General features: G+C 39.8%; 1 protein-coding gene across 3 annotated transcripts in view; it reads left to right on the top strand.

The window, feature by feature from the left end:
- The window catches only part of FBXL17 (F-box and leucine rich repeat protein 17), a 498,131-nt gene that overhangs the window by 452,279 nt on the left and 27,480 nt on the right, over window positions 1-18,372 (top strand). The gene's annotated exons all lie outside the window — the stretch shown is intronic.

Genomic DNA, 18,372 nt, shown 5'->3' with positions numbered 1-18,372 from the left:
GTCACATTCCTAGGCAGAATCCTGTGACCTTCTGGCCTTTATGAGTTGTGTCTAATTATTCAGTGGGAGGAGAGGCGATGTTGGAGTTTGGGACTGTCAGCAGATCTGGGCTCCAGTCCTGTTGCCAGCTCTTATTAACTATGGTCTGTAAGTCATAGAACCTCGTCTGAAATATAGCCCCTCATTTATATGACACAGGCAACATTTACATCACAAGAATGGGATGAGGATTAACTGGGTAAGTCCAGAGAGCACATATTCATGAACTGTCTCTCCTTTTGTTATTACTGTTATTCAATAGTCTGGTGGATGCTCTATCACTTTGTCTTTGTTTTTAAATTAATTTTTATTGGAGTATGAAGTGAAGTGAAGTAAAGTGAAGTCGTTTAGTTGTGTCCAACTCTTTGCAACCCCATGGACTGTAGCCCACCAGGCTTCTCCGTCCATGGGATTCTCCAGGGAAGAATACTGGAGTGGGTTGCCATTTCCTTTTCCAGGGGATCTTCCCGACCCAGGGATTGAACCCAGGTCTCCCGCATTGCAGGCAGATGCTTTAACCTCTGAGCCACCAGGGAAGTTAGTTTCTGCTGTACGGAAAAGCGAATTGATTGTACATATACATCTATCCGCTCTTTTGTAGGTTATTTTTCCATACAGGTCATTACAGAATATGCTTCATCTTTTATTTTGCTTTTATTTGAGGTAGTTTTTACCCATTTTGCTTTAGTGTGTGAAACTTGAAGTATTATAGCAAATTTTAGATGTAGGTGCTAAATATAACGTATCTTGAATACCTTTGATGTTCAAGGAACATGCTTTCACAAATATGTATTAATTAATTCTATGTATTAATAGAAATCATTCTCACTATTTGATTGGCCTGTCATCTAGTTTCCAAGAAAAGGTAAAAATGCATATTTAGATCTAGGGAATTTAACCACAGTTACTGAACTCCCCTAGAGAAAAGTCTGCTTAATGCATGCAGCCTGCCTCTTTTCCTTTTCTGTTTATTTGGGCCTAGTATTAGGTTGGTTTTCAGCGTGATCATGTCCTTTTTTTCTTGCTTAGTTTGACTGCAGTTCCATACGTCATTCTCAAGAAATGGTGCCAGAGGCACAAAGGTGGACCCACAAATTACCATGAGCTGCCTAAGGCAGGTGAGACCCAGAGAAAATAGAAAACACATTGGGTGTATTAAAAGAACAAGTCTCCACTCAAATAGTATGATATGAAATTTTACTGTGAAAATAATTCTAGATGGACATAGGTTTGAAGATAATCTTTTAGTTTGTAGATCAGTTATAACTTGAATGATATACCCAAAGACAGGAGATGTATTTCTATGTGTACATCTGCTGTGTGTATGTACATATGTTGTGTGTTGTGTGTATATGTACATATGTTGTGATTTTATGTTCAGATTTACCTATAACTGGCTGTATTTAACTAAGAGTATCTGCAGGTAAGCATATTTGATTTCTTTTAAGGTCTCACGTCTCACAGTAGAGACTAAATATGCATTATTCTACAAATAATAAGCAAATAGAAGTCTCAGGAGATATTCCACATACCTTCTTGTAAGGGGATACTTGCTTAGTAATCAGGGGGCTTCCCTGGTGGCTCAGATGGTGAATCTGTCTGCAATGTAGGAGACCCAGGTTCGATCCCTGGATCAGGAAGATCCCCTGGAGAAGGGAATTGGAACCCACTCCAGTACTTGCCTGGAGAATCCCGGGGACAAAGGAGCCTCGTGGGCTACAGTCCGTGGTGTCGCAAAAACTTGGACACGACTGAGCAAGTGGCTACACTACCACTTTGCTTAGTAATCAGAAGGAGATTATGTGAGAAATCAAAGCAAAAGGAATTGATCACAATAATATCAAGTAAAATCTTGAGTTGAGATAAGCTCTGTTTAGAAATATTTTGTAAGCAAAAAGTCTCTAAGAAAGAACAGACATATATCTATAGAAGAAATTGGTATTGTGTCAACGATTATTTAGTTAAAAGCTATTTTTACATAATTAGTCGCTATACATTGAATAAAATTTTTGTCTACTCTAAATTTTTAGACTGTAAAGCGGTAACTTTTAAATTACTTTTAAGGGATTATTACCCTGTATAATTAAGTCTTATGAAGACCACACTATACTTAGCAAAAAAAGAGTTGGAGGCAGGAAACCGGGAATCCAGCTTACTTGGGGTTTTCCTTCCCTCTTCCTTATGGCTTCTCTTAGCCGTCCTCCTCCTCCTGCCTCACCCCTGGAACTGATGAAGTGCCCAGGGGTTCTTCAGCAGAATTCAGGGTTCCTTAGCAATCTGCTGTAATGTTGCTTCTGGAGTGAAAAGGACTAATAGCGGTTTAGCAGAATCTCATACTGATCATGGGCTTCCCTGTTAGTGCAGTGATAAAGAATCCACCTGCAACACAGGTTTGGTCCCTGGGTCGGGAAGGTGCCCTGGAGGAGAGTATGGCGACCCAGTCCAGTATTCTTGCCTGGAGAATCCCATGGACAGAGGAGCCTGGCGGGCTTCACAGGATCACATAGACTGCGTGCGGTCACAAAGTGTAGGACATAGCTGAAGCAACTGGGCATGCATGCAGACTGATAGTATGTAGGCACTGAAGTAGTTGCTGTTTTATACCATTGATCCTTTAGTAACTTTATTTGGGGAAAATTTGCTTTGGTTTCTGCTATTACATTTGATTATTGTCATGTATAAGCGTTCTATTAAGAACTTAATTTTATAGGTCTAACTTTGTTTTCAATGGGGATTATTTATCTGTCAAAAAATTGAGATGTCTATTATGTCCCTGCTTTGGGGTGCAAGTCCAAAGTAAAAAAATTTTGTAAGTAAATAAAAATTTTTTCATCTTTTCAGTATGCTTAATATGACTGGAAACCAGAAAACTCTACTTCTGTGAAGGCTAGATGGAAGCAGTGCAGAAGGAGGGGCAGGGAAACCAGCGGAGCCGGGTCATTGGTCAGCAGGTGATGAGAGGCTCCGAGGAAGGGCAGGGGCAGTGGGCCTGCAGCGTCTGGGGGAGGCTGAGCGCGTCTAGGGCTGGAATCATGGTGAGCCGCTGATTGAATAGGACAGCCAAGGAGGAGTCGTCAAGGATGCCTCTCCTGGCTCTGATCAGGGCAACTCACTGATGCCATCTCCTGGTGGGGAGGCAGAGGAATCCTGGGTCTGGCGTCAAGAGTGGTGAGTTTATTTTGAACACCTGTAGAACATCTAGGTGAGGTCCCAGGTGCAAAATTGCAATATGGAGCTCTGAAAAGAGGGACTAGGCTTGGATTCATTAATGTTTTAAAAGTTCATTCTTGTATAGTGAATTGCACCGATATCAAAGTCAAAATATTTTTCTTATAAACATGCAATTACAGGTGGGTTAGGGAAGGCTGCCCTTGTAGTCCTTGTATCATATGACCAAGGCTTCCCTCCTCCCAGCTTATGACATGGTGCTTTGATGGCCTCAAGAAAGCCAGTTCCCGGGCGGGGGGTGGGGGGGGAGGGCAGGGTGGTGCACGGCAGGGATGGAGATGGACAGGGAGAAATTGCTTGGAAAGGTGTAATAGTCAAGTTCAGATCACAGTGTGAAAGTGTCCCTGCATTTTGCATTTTGCACTATGATGATTTCTGTTTTTCTTGGTTAGTTTTGATATGATTATTTCTCCCCTAGAAAACTAAACCCCTTATAGTTAAAGAACTGTCTTCCACCTTTTCCCCTTGCTCTGTGCTCACCTGTCATCACACCACATCACCTATGTTCCCCACCACAGCTCTTTAATATAAGAACACAGGCTTTGAGACCAGGTCGACCTGGCTGTGAATCCTAGCTCTGCTGTTAACTGGCCACATGACCTGGGATGAGTCCGTCCAAGGCTATCCATACCTCTGTCTGCTCAGTGTTCTTTCCTGTGACTTGAGGACTCTGCTAACTCTGCTTATGGGTTGGTTCGTTTGCAGTTGCAGGGGTTTAGTCTACAGAGACGACAGTTTAATTTGGTCCAGTCCAGTTCTGTGCAGTGGCACAGTGAGGATGATGCTATGTTTATAGTATCTTGAGGGTGCTCAATAAATAAATTTTTCAGTAACTGTTATATGATTGACTACTACTACCATAAATATGCCTCAGTTAACTATTTTCAAAATGACATCAAGCAAAGTTCAGTTCAGTTCAATTCAGTCTCTCAGTCATGTCCGACTCTTTGCGACCCCATGAACCACAGCATGCCAGGCCTCCCTGTCCATCAGCAACTCCCGGAGTCCACCCAACCCATGTCCATTGAGTTGGTGATGCCATCCAACCGTCTTCTCCTCTGTCATCCCCTTCTCCTCCCGCCTTCAATCTTTCCCAGCATCAGGGTCTTTGCCAGTGAGCTGGCTCTTTGTATCTGGTGGCCAAAGTATTGGAGTTTCAGCTTGGACATCAGTCTTTCCAATGAACACCCAGGACTGATTTGCTTTAGGATAGACTGGTTGGATCTCCTTGCAGTTCAAGGGACTCTCAAGTCTTCTCCAACACCACAGTTTAAAAGCATCAATTCTTTGGTGCTCAGCTTTCTTTGTAGTCTGACTCTCACATCCATACATTGCTTAAATTGAAAATCTAAAGTGAAATACATATAGGAAGACATGTCTTTACAATAAGATCTGTGAAATAATGAAGTGTTTTCCAGAAGTATGTTACCTAAATCTTTTTGCTTAAGATTACAAATCAAGTTACATTTAAAAAGACAAAATCAAAATGATTTAATGGTTTTCATTTTTATTATATAGAGGTTGATGAAATGCACATGAAAATTCTTCAGTCTCATAAGTTACTGAGATAAAACATATTTCTGTTCTCTTCAATTTTTATTCAGTCAATGCCGTGAATGATGATTTTTATTATACAAACTACAGTGAAATTTCAATTGTCTGGAGATCAATTATCAACCAACTTCAACTTGAACACAAACCCCAAAGCCTACAAGTTATTTAAAATAAAAAAAAAAACCCTGTGCAATTAAAATAGATACCACAAAGTACGTGCGTAAAATCTCTGTACTTTTGTTTTTAAATTTCCATAATAAGAACTTTTAAAAAATAAAGGCAGATGAGAAGAAAGTACAAAAAGATCTTTTTAGATGGTCTTGAAGATGCATCACCTTCAGATAGCTGCTTTACTTTATGGAAACAGGAAGACAACCTTTGAGATACCAGACTTTGCTTAGTTAGTGAAGGATAATGCTTGCTTAGCTTTCTGAAATCTTGAAGTGCTAATGACTTTGACAGAGCCTCCTACCCTAACAGGGCGATGGCGTGAGAGGGCAGTACCGCATGGTACCCCCTCTTCTTGCCTGTCCCTCTGGTAATTCTAGTTCCATTAGTACTGTACCAAGAGTAAATATTTCTTTAAAACCCACTCTGTGATGTCATGTTGGAATCAGTGAAAGTAAATTTAAATATTTTCAAAGAACCCTCTTGTCCTTGCCTCCTGCCAAACCCATTCATTCCAACTTTATATATTGTTGTGACAAGTGAGATTATCTGATTTCTCAAGCTGTCCAACAACCTGGAGTTGCTGAAAAAATAGCTGTGACAACAGGAAGAGAGAGAAATACATAGAAAGATGTAAAACCATGCAGCATAATGTGGGAACAATTAGAACAGAGACTCCAAACTGGTGCTTCAGGGGCCGCATCCATCTCACGAACGTGTTTAGCTTAACTCCCAATCTGTCGATCTGCACAGTATCTTTGTTTGTGTTTGTTGATTATTTTCAGTTTTTAACGCTCAAGTATCAGGTGATTCACATTTTACAAAATTGATTTTAACTCCCATCAAGACCCCGAAGCACCGACTCTGTGTTCCTAAAAGGATTCTGGAGAGTTTGGACTGACTGTAGTAATCTGACTGCAGACGGAGGTGTTCAGCTCCCCGCTGCCCCCGTTTCAGGGAGGGCATTTCAATATTCACAATGCCCACTCATCCTCCTTATCTCCCCAGCCCTGAGGCTCCGTGTTGGTTGTATTTATCTACAGTCTGGCTAAAAAGAAACTGAAGAAAACATTTATTCATCTGAGTCTCCATCAAAAGTGAGGAATAGGAAGGTAGACTTAATGGGCTGAGCGTTATTGAAAGAAAGGAAGCAAGTGAATTTTTTTATAGAGGAGAAAAATGTTTCATTGTGTAGTGTGCAGACAGTGTGTGTCCGTGTCAGAGTAGTACAGTGAAAGCAGCTTTGCTCAGTTACTTGATCTGCTTGGCCTTAGGCACTGGACTTAGTAAAGAGTCCACCGCTTGCAGCGCAGCTTCTAATTACAGTCAAGCGTAGTACTCAAGGGAGAGTTTTGCTAGGTCTGATAAATGCTATGTAAAAAGATAAAGAAGTAGATAAAACTTTCCAGAACTATTTCAATCTAAAATAGTCAAAATAGGAAACTTCCAGTGTATATGTTGAAGCATTTGAAATTGCCACTATTTAATAATTTTGACCCAGAAAAATGGTGGCTTCACATTGATTAACCTACTATAAAGCAGTAGGTTTCTGCTACCTGCTTATTTCACTTATGTGAAATTCCTTCTTTTCCCATAATATCAAAAATGTGATGGTGATTTATCCTGGTTAATAAAATTCATAATACATTGAAGAACAGTTACAGATATTATGTGAAGCTTATAAAAGCAATTAAAACACATAGTACCATGCTTCATTACAGTCTGAAATACAGCTTATGTTCATGGGTGAGATAATATACTTGCAGTATAATGATTGAAAACATTTTGCAGTTGATAAGCCCGTCATTATGAGAGGACAGTAACTTCACAAATCTTCTAATCCCCTGAGATATAATGCTTTCTCTAGAGAGGCTTCTCTATTTATCATCTAATAAATGTGTTCTAGAAATTAACTGCATTGCACTTGTTAGCTCTTTTCTATGGGTACAGCTTTCTCCTTTTATAGGCTTTGTATTAAAAAGAGATCATCACCTGAAATTTGGTAGATTTTATAAGAATCTTCAGTAAATGCAAAGGACTTAAATCGAAACTTTGGGGGATGCAGTTTTATTTAAATTCTTTCATTTCTTAGCACCTGAATGGTTCTGCCAAATAACGTATTTAGTCCACACAAATAATTTTTAAGCACGTAGTGGTTACACTAAGCTGAATGCATATCCTAAAAAAGTTGAAATAATAATTATTAGATAGAGAACTACATTATCTGATATTTCTTAGATCTGATATTTCTTTTTTTGTTTGTTTAAAGCATAAAATTCTAGAGAACTAAAATGTTTAAATTCTGCTTTTTAACTTTCAAAGCTATTATCACTGAGGATAAATTGCATTTCTTAAACTAATAATAGTTTGTTTATAACTCTATATATAAATATTTATGATATTACTGATTTAAGGGAACTGTCAGTCATAGTCTGTTTTCTTGAAGACATCTTTCTCTGGACCTGAAAAATAGTTGGCTGAATTTAATGACTATTACATAGTGTGTGGATAGATGATGGAATGAATTAAATGGAAGCACAATACTATTTCATCAAGATTTGCTGCAATTAAATAGACTTGAACTCTCCTACCAAAAAACATACTGAATGAAGTCATGTTAATACATTTATTTTAGCAAAAATAGTCCCTTTACTGAAAATATCCTTTTGCATAAAATGATAGATGTTTACTTGTTTATTTTCAAATATCTTGAAGTAAAAACAGTTCTTAAGGTTTTTGGTGAAATCAGAAAAAGCGTTTCAAATATGTTATGGAGGAAAGATTTAAGTTATAGAAACTATTCCTTGAGAATATATGGAGAATTTTCAAGCATCTGGGATTTTATTTCAAATATTGTCTTACTCAGTGGTAAATATTGATATAATACTACAGCTGATAAAATAAAGTATATCCCAATAGATTTTTAAAATAATCTATTTGCCCACATAGATAAACCTAAATATAGAGCAGAGTAATAGTGCAGGAACCAGGAACAACTAAGATTATTGTTTAATTAGGTTTAATTACATTTTCAGGATATACTGCTCACCCTAGATGCTAAGCTTCCTGCTTTTACTCTACCTTTAATTTTTGCTTTTTATAGACTGGGTATTGGCAGCCCACTCCAGTATTTTCCTGGGGAATCCAATGGACAGAGAAGCCTGTGGGCTGTAGTCCATAGGGTCGCAGAGAGTCGGACACGAGTGAAATGACTCAGCACACACGTAACACATATAGACATAAAGAGACTGACCTTTCCTTTAATTATATATTTCATTCAAGTCCCAAAAAGCAATTTTTAATGAACGCCTAAAATTGAAAACAATTAGGAAAGACCATAGATTTTCATGTTCTTTCTTAATGATTGAAATAGCTGACAATCCACGTGTATTTATCTTCTCTTCCTCCTAAAATCTTGCTAAAGTGACTTTAAAGGGATTTTTTTTTTTTGAGAGAGAGAGAAGGAAAGGATATGACAATGAGAGACGGCAACACATTTTTAGAAAACACAAATCGGGAGGAGGTGTGCTAACTGTCTTAACAAAGCAGTGAAGCCATAGCCTCGGTGCTCCCAGAGAAGAGCTCCATGACAGGTGAGCCGGCTAGCCTGCAGAAGCCCTGCCAGTCTCAGCTCTTAGAAGCATCCGAGAGATTAGAGAGCCCTCCTGATATGGTCAAAGATCCGCAGGTGACCAGATATTTGAAAAAAGCTTGTGACCTAAGAGAGATGAAAACAAACAGAAAAATCAAGCTGAAAGGAAACAGAGGCAATGCAAATAGCAGAAGAAAGCATCAGAAACCTCAAGTACTATTCTCAGAGATAAGAAAAGCAATTACATTCTTGAAAAAGAACCGACTGCTCTGAAAGAAAGGAGAGGATGAGTTTCCAGATTGAAAGGGCCCACCAAACGCCCAGCGCCATGTGTGAAAATAGATCTACGTGAAGGCACGTCATTGGAAAATTTTACATTGCTAAGGATGAAAAGGAGATTCTAGAAGTTACTCCAGAAAGAAGACAGGATTCATGCTGTAGATCAGGAATGAGTGGCTCCAGTTCTTTTAAAAGCCAAATCTTTTAATTACCACTGTGTAGGTGGTAATTATTTTGCCACTATATGGCTCAGCAGTGAGCCAAACACACATAAACAGTCATGGTAATTTAAGTATCTTATCTCTTATTTACTCTCCAAAACCACACTGAAAGCAAAGCAACAAAGGATTTTCTTTTTCTTTCATATTTTATCCCCTTTGTCATCTTGCATGCAGTAATCATACAACAAATATTAGTCAAGTTAACCTACAGTTCAGCAGTTCTCTATGTAATTTGTTATTTCTCAACATTATCGAACTCTCTTTCGTTTCATCTTTCCCACACACAAAAAAGTCTTGGGGAATACTTCTGATTAACATTAAATTGGTATCCCCGTTCAGAAAGGTACATCCGGCAGTTTTCCTATTAAAGCTGTGAATCGCCAAGTCCCTAAAGAGGTGGGACTGCCAATCAGAGCCCCAGTTTCACATTCCAGAAATATTCAGGGTGAGGTCACTAAAGCAGAAATCACATGGCTGAGGCGTCTCTCTCATCCACCGGCTGGCCCTGGGATGGGCCATGTGGACAGAAGTGAAGTGGATGGGTCACAAGGGAGATAGGCAGGAAGTCCACACTGCAGCACAGAAATGGGCCAGACAGTTGTTACTAGTGGCACGGAGCATCCTGAACGTAGAAACCTGAACGGTTAAAGGAGATGATAGGCTTGTGGTGACTCTGCCGGACGTGCTGACTCCCGAGGAGTTGCCGCAGACAGATCCACCTCTCCACATTTCCCACAGATAACCAGTCCCAGTCCTTCAAAGAATGTTTTGAAAGGAGCAGATCTTTGCCTATCATTTTATCTGAGCAAACTGTTTGCAAGATGGAGGTGGGGCTGGTGCAGGGGTGGAAGGAGGTTAGGCCAACAGAGCCAGAGTGAAGCACGTGGACCTGTGTCTAAAGAGTTGTGTGGAAATGTCAGAAGGATCTGACGGGTTCCAAGAAAACAAATCACTGTAGAATATTGAAGCCATGCCCTGATAAAAGTATCGATCCTGAGAAATAAAGCATATGACTTCTAGACACTAAAAGCAAGACACCTATGAAGGGGAAGAGTCGGGTTGCACTTGGGTCTCTCCACTGCAGAAGTGAAGCGCTTGTCTTTGAAAGCTCTGACCATAAAAATAAGTGTGACCCCCAAATTTAATACTTAGCCACGTTGTTCCTTAGATATAAGACTAATAGTCTTTTGTATGCATTCAGGAATTTAGGAATATATGAGGAGTCTTTCTTTGGAAAAAGCAAAAACAAAACTACTTAAAGATGCTACCTAACCATCCAGGAGATGAATTAAAGTAAAAAAAAAAAAAAAAAATCAGGAATAAATAGAATCACAGAAAAACTCATGGTATTTCACCCATTTAATATAGAACCAGAGCAAAGCAACCATGAAAATTGTGGTTAGAAAAGCATATGGAAATGCTGAAACCTGAAACAATGTGAAAATAATAACATACCTAACAAATAAGAGAGGAAGAAGAAAGAGGAAGAGATATTTGCCAGTTTTCTTATCTTTCAAGATAAGTTTTCTTATCAAGAAAATAGTCAATAGATTCTGTCCAAGATTAAAGTGTAGAACTTTAAAAATAGCTCAGAATTCTTAAAAGTTTACGTAAATTTTTTTATTTACGTAAACTTTTTAAAGAATTGCTGTCTTTTATGGTAAAGAAATGTTTAGTTGAATTTCTATCTTTTAATCTCAATTCAGTTTCTTTTCATTAAATTCAAGTAAAACCAATTACTTTAAAAAATCATGTATAATAATATATATTTCTGAAATTATTTTTATTTTGCTCTGGGCTATATGCAGAAGATGTTGGAAGAATGCGTACCAAAGTTAGTGGTGGTATTTCTGGGTAGAGGGGTTTGGGGTAATTTTTAAACTTTCTTGAACTTTCCTTTATTGATTTAACTTTCATGATAAGTTGTGCCATTTCTACCGACTCAATAGAGTCATTGTTTAAAAAATCAAGGAACTGAAGAAAGTTATTTTGATTGGACTGCTAAAAAAGTATATGCAGATATTTCAGTAACATCTAACAACCAAGCACACGTTTATTAACTGAGCCATATTCATATTTTCTGCTGGTGTGACCCCGCTGAGCACTGTTGAGAACCCTTTGGGGGCTTTTTATGTAATTGTCGAAAATAACTGAGCCATCATGTGCATAGTTTTCTGTGTCAGTTAAGATTCTTTGGTTGCAAATAACAGAAACCAGCAGAGGCTACTTTTAAGTGAAAACAAAACAAAGAACCAAGCAAAGACATTACTGAAAGCAAATGGGATAAGTCCTAGAATCAAAAATCAAAACTCAATAAAATAGGCCTTGGACACGATAAGAACAGGGGACTTCTAAGCAGGGATTATGAGTGTCCCTTCGGGGAACCTACCCAAGGTGCGTGATCTCCAGCTGTTTTCTTAAGCCATTGCAGGCAGAATACAGATCCCTGCTGGGGAGCGTGTTTAGTCAAGTTTGGGACTCACCTGGAGAAGGGAGGGGACCTTTGATTCCAAAGTACACCCATGGAAAGGAAAATGGAAGGGTTGTTTCCAGAAACCGCGGATGAATGGACACTGGGCGGATAAAATTAGCAGTGCCCCGTATCTTAGTCTCACTCTAAGCTTGCAGAAAAGCAAGCCTCTCACTCAGTATGCCTCTAGAGGAATTAGCTGATTTAGTTTCTTTATCAGATCTGTTCCTTCATTCCTTTCAAAGTAATTACAGGCTGCTTCTTCCCTGTCTCATGACACTGATTATTAGCTAAAGCTAATTCATCAGCTAGATATAGGTGAAACACCTTTAGCTATCTTTCAGGAAAAGCTTAGTAAATTATTTGTCATTCTCCAGCCCAAGAAACGTTCTCCCTATAAGTAAAAGTTTATTAGATACCGTGAGAGGTCTCTGGGTTCAGCCATTTTCTGTCCTAGCTATAATTAGAAAGCTAGACAAATTATATCAACTCCGAGGGAAAAAAATCCACACACATACTCTTTTTAATAAATCCAATTTACTCTATTTGCTTGGTATTAACAACTGTTAATGTTATGTCCAAATTCCCTTCCTTCCTTGCTGAAAAGAACTCTATCAGACTACAGCCAGGACATACAAATGGGTAGTTAATTGCTCGGCACAGAGGCTTATGTGATTCATCACTGCAGTGTGGAAGCGAATGTTGCCAGTTGTCAGCTTTTTCCAAACTACATAGTGTTATATGGTTTACGTCCCACGCAATGGTGGCAAAGCTCCAGAAAGAAACACTACCTAGAAGTCCGAGGCTCATTAAACTGATCAGTCTATAGCCCTTCGTCAGTGATTTCCAAACCTGGCTGTGCATCAGAATCACTTGGTGACATAAAAAATTTAAAAAAAGAAAAAAAAGGAGAAGCAGGAAAAGATACAGCTTCCTGGTATCCACCCCTGAAGCAATGGGTCAGGAAGCAAGTCAGGATTTTTCAGGGCCTGAAGTTTATACAATTTGGGGTTTGTTTTTAAGAAGATGAATGCAAAGCATCTTGCTTGAACAGATTTTACAAAAATACATGGCTATGTGGATACATTTCTAGGATCCAGGTCCTGGTAAGGGTCCATGTAAATGATGGACCCTGAAGCTTAACTCCATTAGCGTCAAGGTGGGCCGCGTGTAGGCTAGGACTGGGGAATAAACGTGTTTGCCTGTCTGCGTCTGTGTGTGTGTGTCCACGTGAGTGTGTGCTCCTGTGCCTGATGCAAGGTCCCGAGTGAGGGGACCCAGGGCTGGGACTCTGACTTCTCCCTCGAAAACAAAACGAGTAGAGAAAGTGGAGTGTTCTCTACGTTTTAATCCCGTCCTGCACTACACTATGAACTCTCAGACTGAAACACTTTGAATTTCGTATGTTACTGACTTTGCCCTTCTTGGGGCAGAAATGCCCAGCGGCAGGAATTCGTGCTGGTTTCCAAACTAGTTCACACGCCGGACAGCGGCCCCCGAGTTGCAGCTGCGCTGGTCACAGTCAGGGAGGAGTCACTGCACTCAGCTCTCTGTGTTTCATTTTGGTTCACAAATAGCCTTCTGCTCATTTCCCGTGGTTTCCCATGATTTTAGATATTGAATTTTGGCACCAGTAAGTCTGTTTGTTTGCCTTAAGGAGCACTGAGTCGGAGAGAAACGACATTATAGGAAATGTCAAGTTCTTCACTTTACTCTGGTAGAATTAAATGATCTGTCCAATAGATGTCCAAAAAAAAATAACAAACTGTTTTTAATCCTTTGTGAAAGTAAAACACGCTCCATGTTGAGCATCTTAAAATGAACAAATATTTAAGGAAAAATATGTTACCCATAATCTCCCCCAAAGATACCTGCAGTCATCACAGTGATAAATATACTGTGGCTACTCAATAAATATTCTTAGAACAAAAGAATACTATGAACTATACAAGCAAAACCTTTTTCTAACTTTTTTCCCCAAGTGCCTGTGATTACTGTATCTGAGATACATGTATTTAAATGAACATATATTGAATACTCACAAGTAAAAGCCCTATGCTCAATAATGATGATGTAAAATGAAGCTGGGAAAGATTGAGGGCAGGAAGAGAAGGGGACAACAGAGGATGAGATGGTTGGATGGCATCACCGACTCAATGGACATGGGTTTGGGTGGGCTCCGGGAGTTGGGTGATGGACAGGGAGCCCTGACATGCTGCGGTTCATGAAGTCACAAAGAGTTGGACACGACTGAGTGACTGGACTGAACTGAACTGAACTGAAAAATGAAGCAAGGTGGTCTTTGCTTCTCTCAGTGGAATTTGTATCCAGTAGAAGAAGCCCAGTAAATCCCTGCCAATGCAAGGACACCTAGAGCAGCTATGTAAAACCACACACAGGGAATTTCTTTCAAATCCAGGTGCCCCTAGCGATTTCTTTTCTCTGGACATTCTTGGCTGTTCTCTTTCTCTCATTCCATATCAGCAAATACTGTTGGTCCTATCTTTAAAATCGATTCACAACTCAACTCCTCTCCGTCTCTTATCATGCTGCCCTGAGCCAAGCCACCATCTCTTCTTATCTCAATAACTGCAATGGCCTCCTTACTGATCTCCCTGATTCTGTTCTTGCCTCCATACAGTCTTCTCCATCCAGAAGCTGGAGAAGTCCTTTGAAAAATTTTCAGCTCATAACAACAGCCTTCTGCCACAAATTCTCCAATGTATTCGACTTTATTTAGAGTAAAAGCCAATGTCATTACATTGGTCTGAAAGATGATTTTGTCCAACCCCCTTTTCTGTCAACTCCCCAGTCTAAAATCTACTATTCACCATCTTGCTCTTTTGCTTACTCTATAACAAGCCAGCAACCTGCCTACCTCATGGACTTGGCAAGAGGTCTTCCCTGTACAGTGCCTTTCCCTTAGACATCTACCTGCATGACTTGATGTCCTGCGCTTCAGATCTTTGTTCAGATGTCAGTTTCTCTGTGAGCCCCTTCCTGTTTGTCCTAATTAAAACCAGAGCACTCCTAACCCTGGTCCCTGCTTAATTTTTCTCCAAAGCACTGTTACCACTCAAAATACCATATATGCTTATTATTTATTTACTTTCATAATACAAGCTTCACAAGGGCAGACATTTGCTCTCTTTATCCCCAGCTCCTGAAACATTCCTGGTGCATCATAGGTGCTCAGTTAGCGTTTGCTGAAAGAAAGAAGATAATGTGGTCAGTCTGCTGACATGCCTACATGTTCTCTCTTCCTGTGGTTTCCTTCTGTTCAATATCAAGATACTTTCCCAACGTTGACTAGGCAGCTCAAGAGCACATATGTTGTCACTAGCCTTTGTATTTCTTAAATGATAGTTGCTGAAATCTCATCTTAACTTTTCTGCACTCCAGGGCAGATAGATGTTAGTAGCCGATGCCTGCTTGAAACTGACGCTCCATCTTTACAGTGGTCTGGAAAATTCAGTTCAGAAAGGGGCCAATGGAGAGAGATGAGAGCCACTACTGTGCTTTTCCATATCCACGAACCAACATATTTAAGCCCAGAGTTCGCTTCTCATAAAGTGAGGAAATCTAATATAATGTCAGGATTTTGAAAAGGATGCATAATTCTTTGATAAGTAATATATGTATTTATGCAGGCTGGAATAAAAAAGAATCATTGAACTAGGGACTTTAGGTTCTCCAGTAATGTTAGAGTGGTAAGGTTTTTTTTTTTTTTCCCTTCCTCATCTCAAATTCTAAAATTTAATAAGGAGATTGTCAGGGGAACCTAACATTCCACTCAAAGGGTTAGTTACCAGCAAATACAGCACCACTGAAAATCAGAGTCGTGAATCAGATTCCTGTTCAGTGAAGGCTAGTTCTAAATGCACCCCTTGTTCCTTACATTTTTGGAAGTCCCATATTCAGAAGTAGTCTACCTGCTCAATCACATTTGTGTCTTTCTGCATTAAAATAAAAATAGTCAAGAAGGGATAAGTGGGGGAATATTTATTCTTGCTCCTAATGCATATAAAGGCCTCTATTTTTTAAAAAAACTCCTTCATTTGAACTCTTGCTTTTCCACTAGCTTGTTTATCTCATAGGAAGGAAAGCAGGCACAGTCTATAAATAATGCTTGTGTTTCTGTTTCAGGATGTATAGGGCAGGAGAGCCTCTTCCCTGAAAGGTCAAGGGCCACAGCCAGCTCGCTCCCTTCCTGAGTCAGACAGGTCTCCCGTGTTGCTGTTTGGAACTCAGTAAAGCAGAGTCATGGAAAATAAATGCCCTGTGAGCAGCATCCTGAAAATTCTAGCACAATGCAGAGTTTCCACTCTAGTGTTATCCACCATTGTTGGACAGTTTTTATTGAAGATTATTTTTCAGTCTGTTTTTAGAGGTGTAGTGTTCCTAAAGTGAAGCGTACTCTACGGTCTTTGGAATTTCCACAAGGAAATGAGCGTTTGGGAAGTTCTCAATGACCTTATTTCTTCCCTTGAATTTGCTTTCATATTTTAAAGAAACTTTAAGACTTTTCATGTCTCCAGAGGATAGATTAAGTTTATTTTACTGGGAGTTTTCTTCAAATTACATGGAAAATTATATGTTGTCTAGAAAGCTATTATCTGTTATAGCCTAATAATAGAAAAAATATGTATGTGCTTTTCTTCTTCAGCAATTTAATAGTTATTATAGCTTACTGAGTAATTGCAAGAGGAGAGGCACTAAGCTAGGGTTTTCTGAAAACGTGTGACATATGAGAAGATGCACAGCGTCATCAGTCCTTAGGGAAATGAAAGTAAAACCCCCAGTGAAGCACCACTTCATAGCCACTGGAGGCTCTGTAATCAAAGAGACAGATACTAGCAAGTGTTGGCGAGGATGTGGGCTCACAGGAACTTCCATATGTCACTGGTGGGAATGTAAAATGGCAGACCCATTTTAGAAAATGCTTTGGCAGTTTCTTAGGAAAGTAAGCGTATACTTAGCCATATGACCCAGAAATCCCAGTGTCAGGTATTTACCCAAATGAAATGAGAACACATTCCCACAAAGACGCCTGTGCTAGGTTCAGGGAAGCATTGTACCTAATAGCCAAGAAGCAGAGACCACCCAAACGTCCGTCTCTACTGGAGCGGATAACTTTTCAGCATTGAGAATGAACAGACTTCCAGTTCACATACAGTAGAGATGAATCTCATGAACATCATGGACAGCTAAAAAGCCAGAAACAAGTGTGTTGAGAGCCTGACATTTAAAAATAAGAATACTGATCTACGCAGTTGGAAGTCAAGGCCGTGGCTGTCCTTTCGGGGGGAGAGTGATGGCGGGTGCTGGGGATGAGGGAGCTTTGGGCGCTGGCCATGCTGCGCTTCTCAGTCCAGACACTGTGACACAGCTGCGGTAACTTCGTCAGCATTCATCCACTTGTTCCCTGAGGACTTGTGCAGCTTTCTGCATGCAGGTTATACTTCCAAAAAATATATTAAGACTATTAAAAAAACGGAGTGACACTTGGTTTCCAGAGATTTAGGGGTTCTAGGAAAACACTCTCCGCATTCATTGCTACAAAGACTTTACCATCCAGTGGGAAGACAGGCTTGTTGGTGAGTAATTCTAATGTGAAACAAACTCTGGGAAGTGCTGCATTAGAAATATATATAAGTGCAACTGAAGTAAAGGAAAATACAATAAAAAGGACAACTGGCAAAAATGTTATAGGCTGTAGTCACTGTTGGATTTGCTACATAATACCTGGAGGAGCAGAATAATGTTTAAAAGTGGAAGACACGCTATATATTAGAAAGAAAGTGAAAAGTGAAGTCGCTCAGTCATGTCTGACTCTTTGCAACCCCCTGGACTGTAGCCCACCACGCTCCTCTGTCCATGGGGTTCTCCAGGCAAAGTACTGGAGTGGGTTGCCATTCCCTTCTCCATACGTTAGAAACAAAGGGATTAAAAGCTTTGGGTTATGTACAAGGAGTTGGGACTGTTTGAGAGACAAAGTTGTTTTCAAATATCAGAACACAGAAGTTGTTTATATCCTTCACGATGAGTTCCTCTGTTTTCAGTTGACTGCCTTTGCCTGAGTTGTAGGTTATTTTGTTCCAGAGGTTCTCAGCCCTGAGTGCACGTTGGGATCACAGGAGCTTTTATAGCTGCTCCCCAGTCAGAATCTCCAGGGCTGGGACTCGGGTGTCTGTCCTCTTTCTAGGCGCCTGTGAGTCTCCTGAGCCGCCAGGGCTAGGAGCTCCTGCTGGAACCCTGCGGGGCAGAGGGAGCCTTCACTGGGACTATCACACAAGAAAAGGCCTCTGAAAGTGCCGTCTCTTTGTTTTGGGAGCTGCTGTGGCTTTCACAAAGAAGAGCACTTTTCATATTTATCTCTTTGTACCTGTGCCAAGAAATTTCTTTGCAAATGGCTTTTATCCAAGTATGACATGAAAGATGTTAATCCTACTGTTAAATTTTAACCTTAATTCTTTCAAGCACTGGGGCATTGCTTCTGATTTTATTACAGGTACATAGATCCACAGCAGACGATAGAACTGGAAAGGACAAAATGGCACGTGTAGGTCACTTGTTAATGCGCTCACATGACTAGTCTTTCTCCTACGAGGAAAAAATGTATTTTTAGTCCTAACATTTATATATCAGATCTTTCAGTGCAAAAATAAGACCTGCTTTCACTTAGAACATTTTAGTCCTCTACTTAGTTCATTCACTTGATATCGCTTGTTAGCTTATCCATTTTTTTTCTGTTTTCAGAGAAATTTTAGAATCACAGAAAAGTTGCAGAAATAGTAAGGGGTTCATGTGTATTCCTCACC

Source organism: Muntiacus reevesi, chromosome 1, assembly GCF_963930625.1.
Source record: "Muntiacus reevesi chromosome 1, mMunRee1.1, whole genome shotgun sequence".
Lineage (NCBI taxonomy): Eukaryota > Metazoa > Chordata > Mammalia > Artiodactyla > Cervidae > Muntiacus > Muntiacus reevesi.
This window is presented reverse-complemented; position numbering and strand designations above follow the sequence as displayed.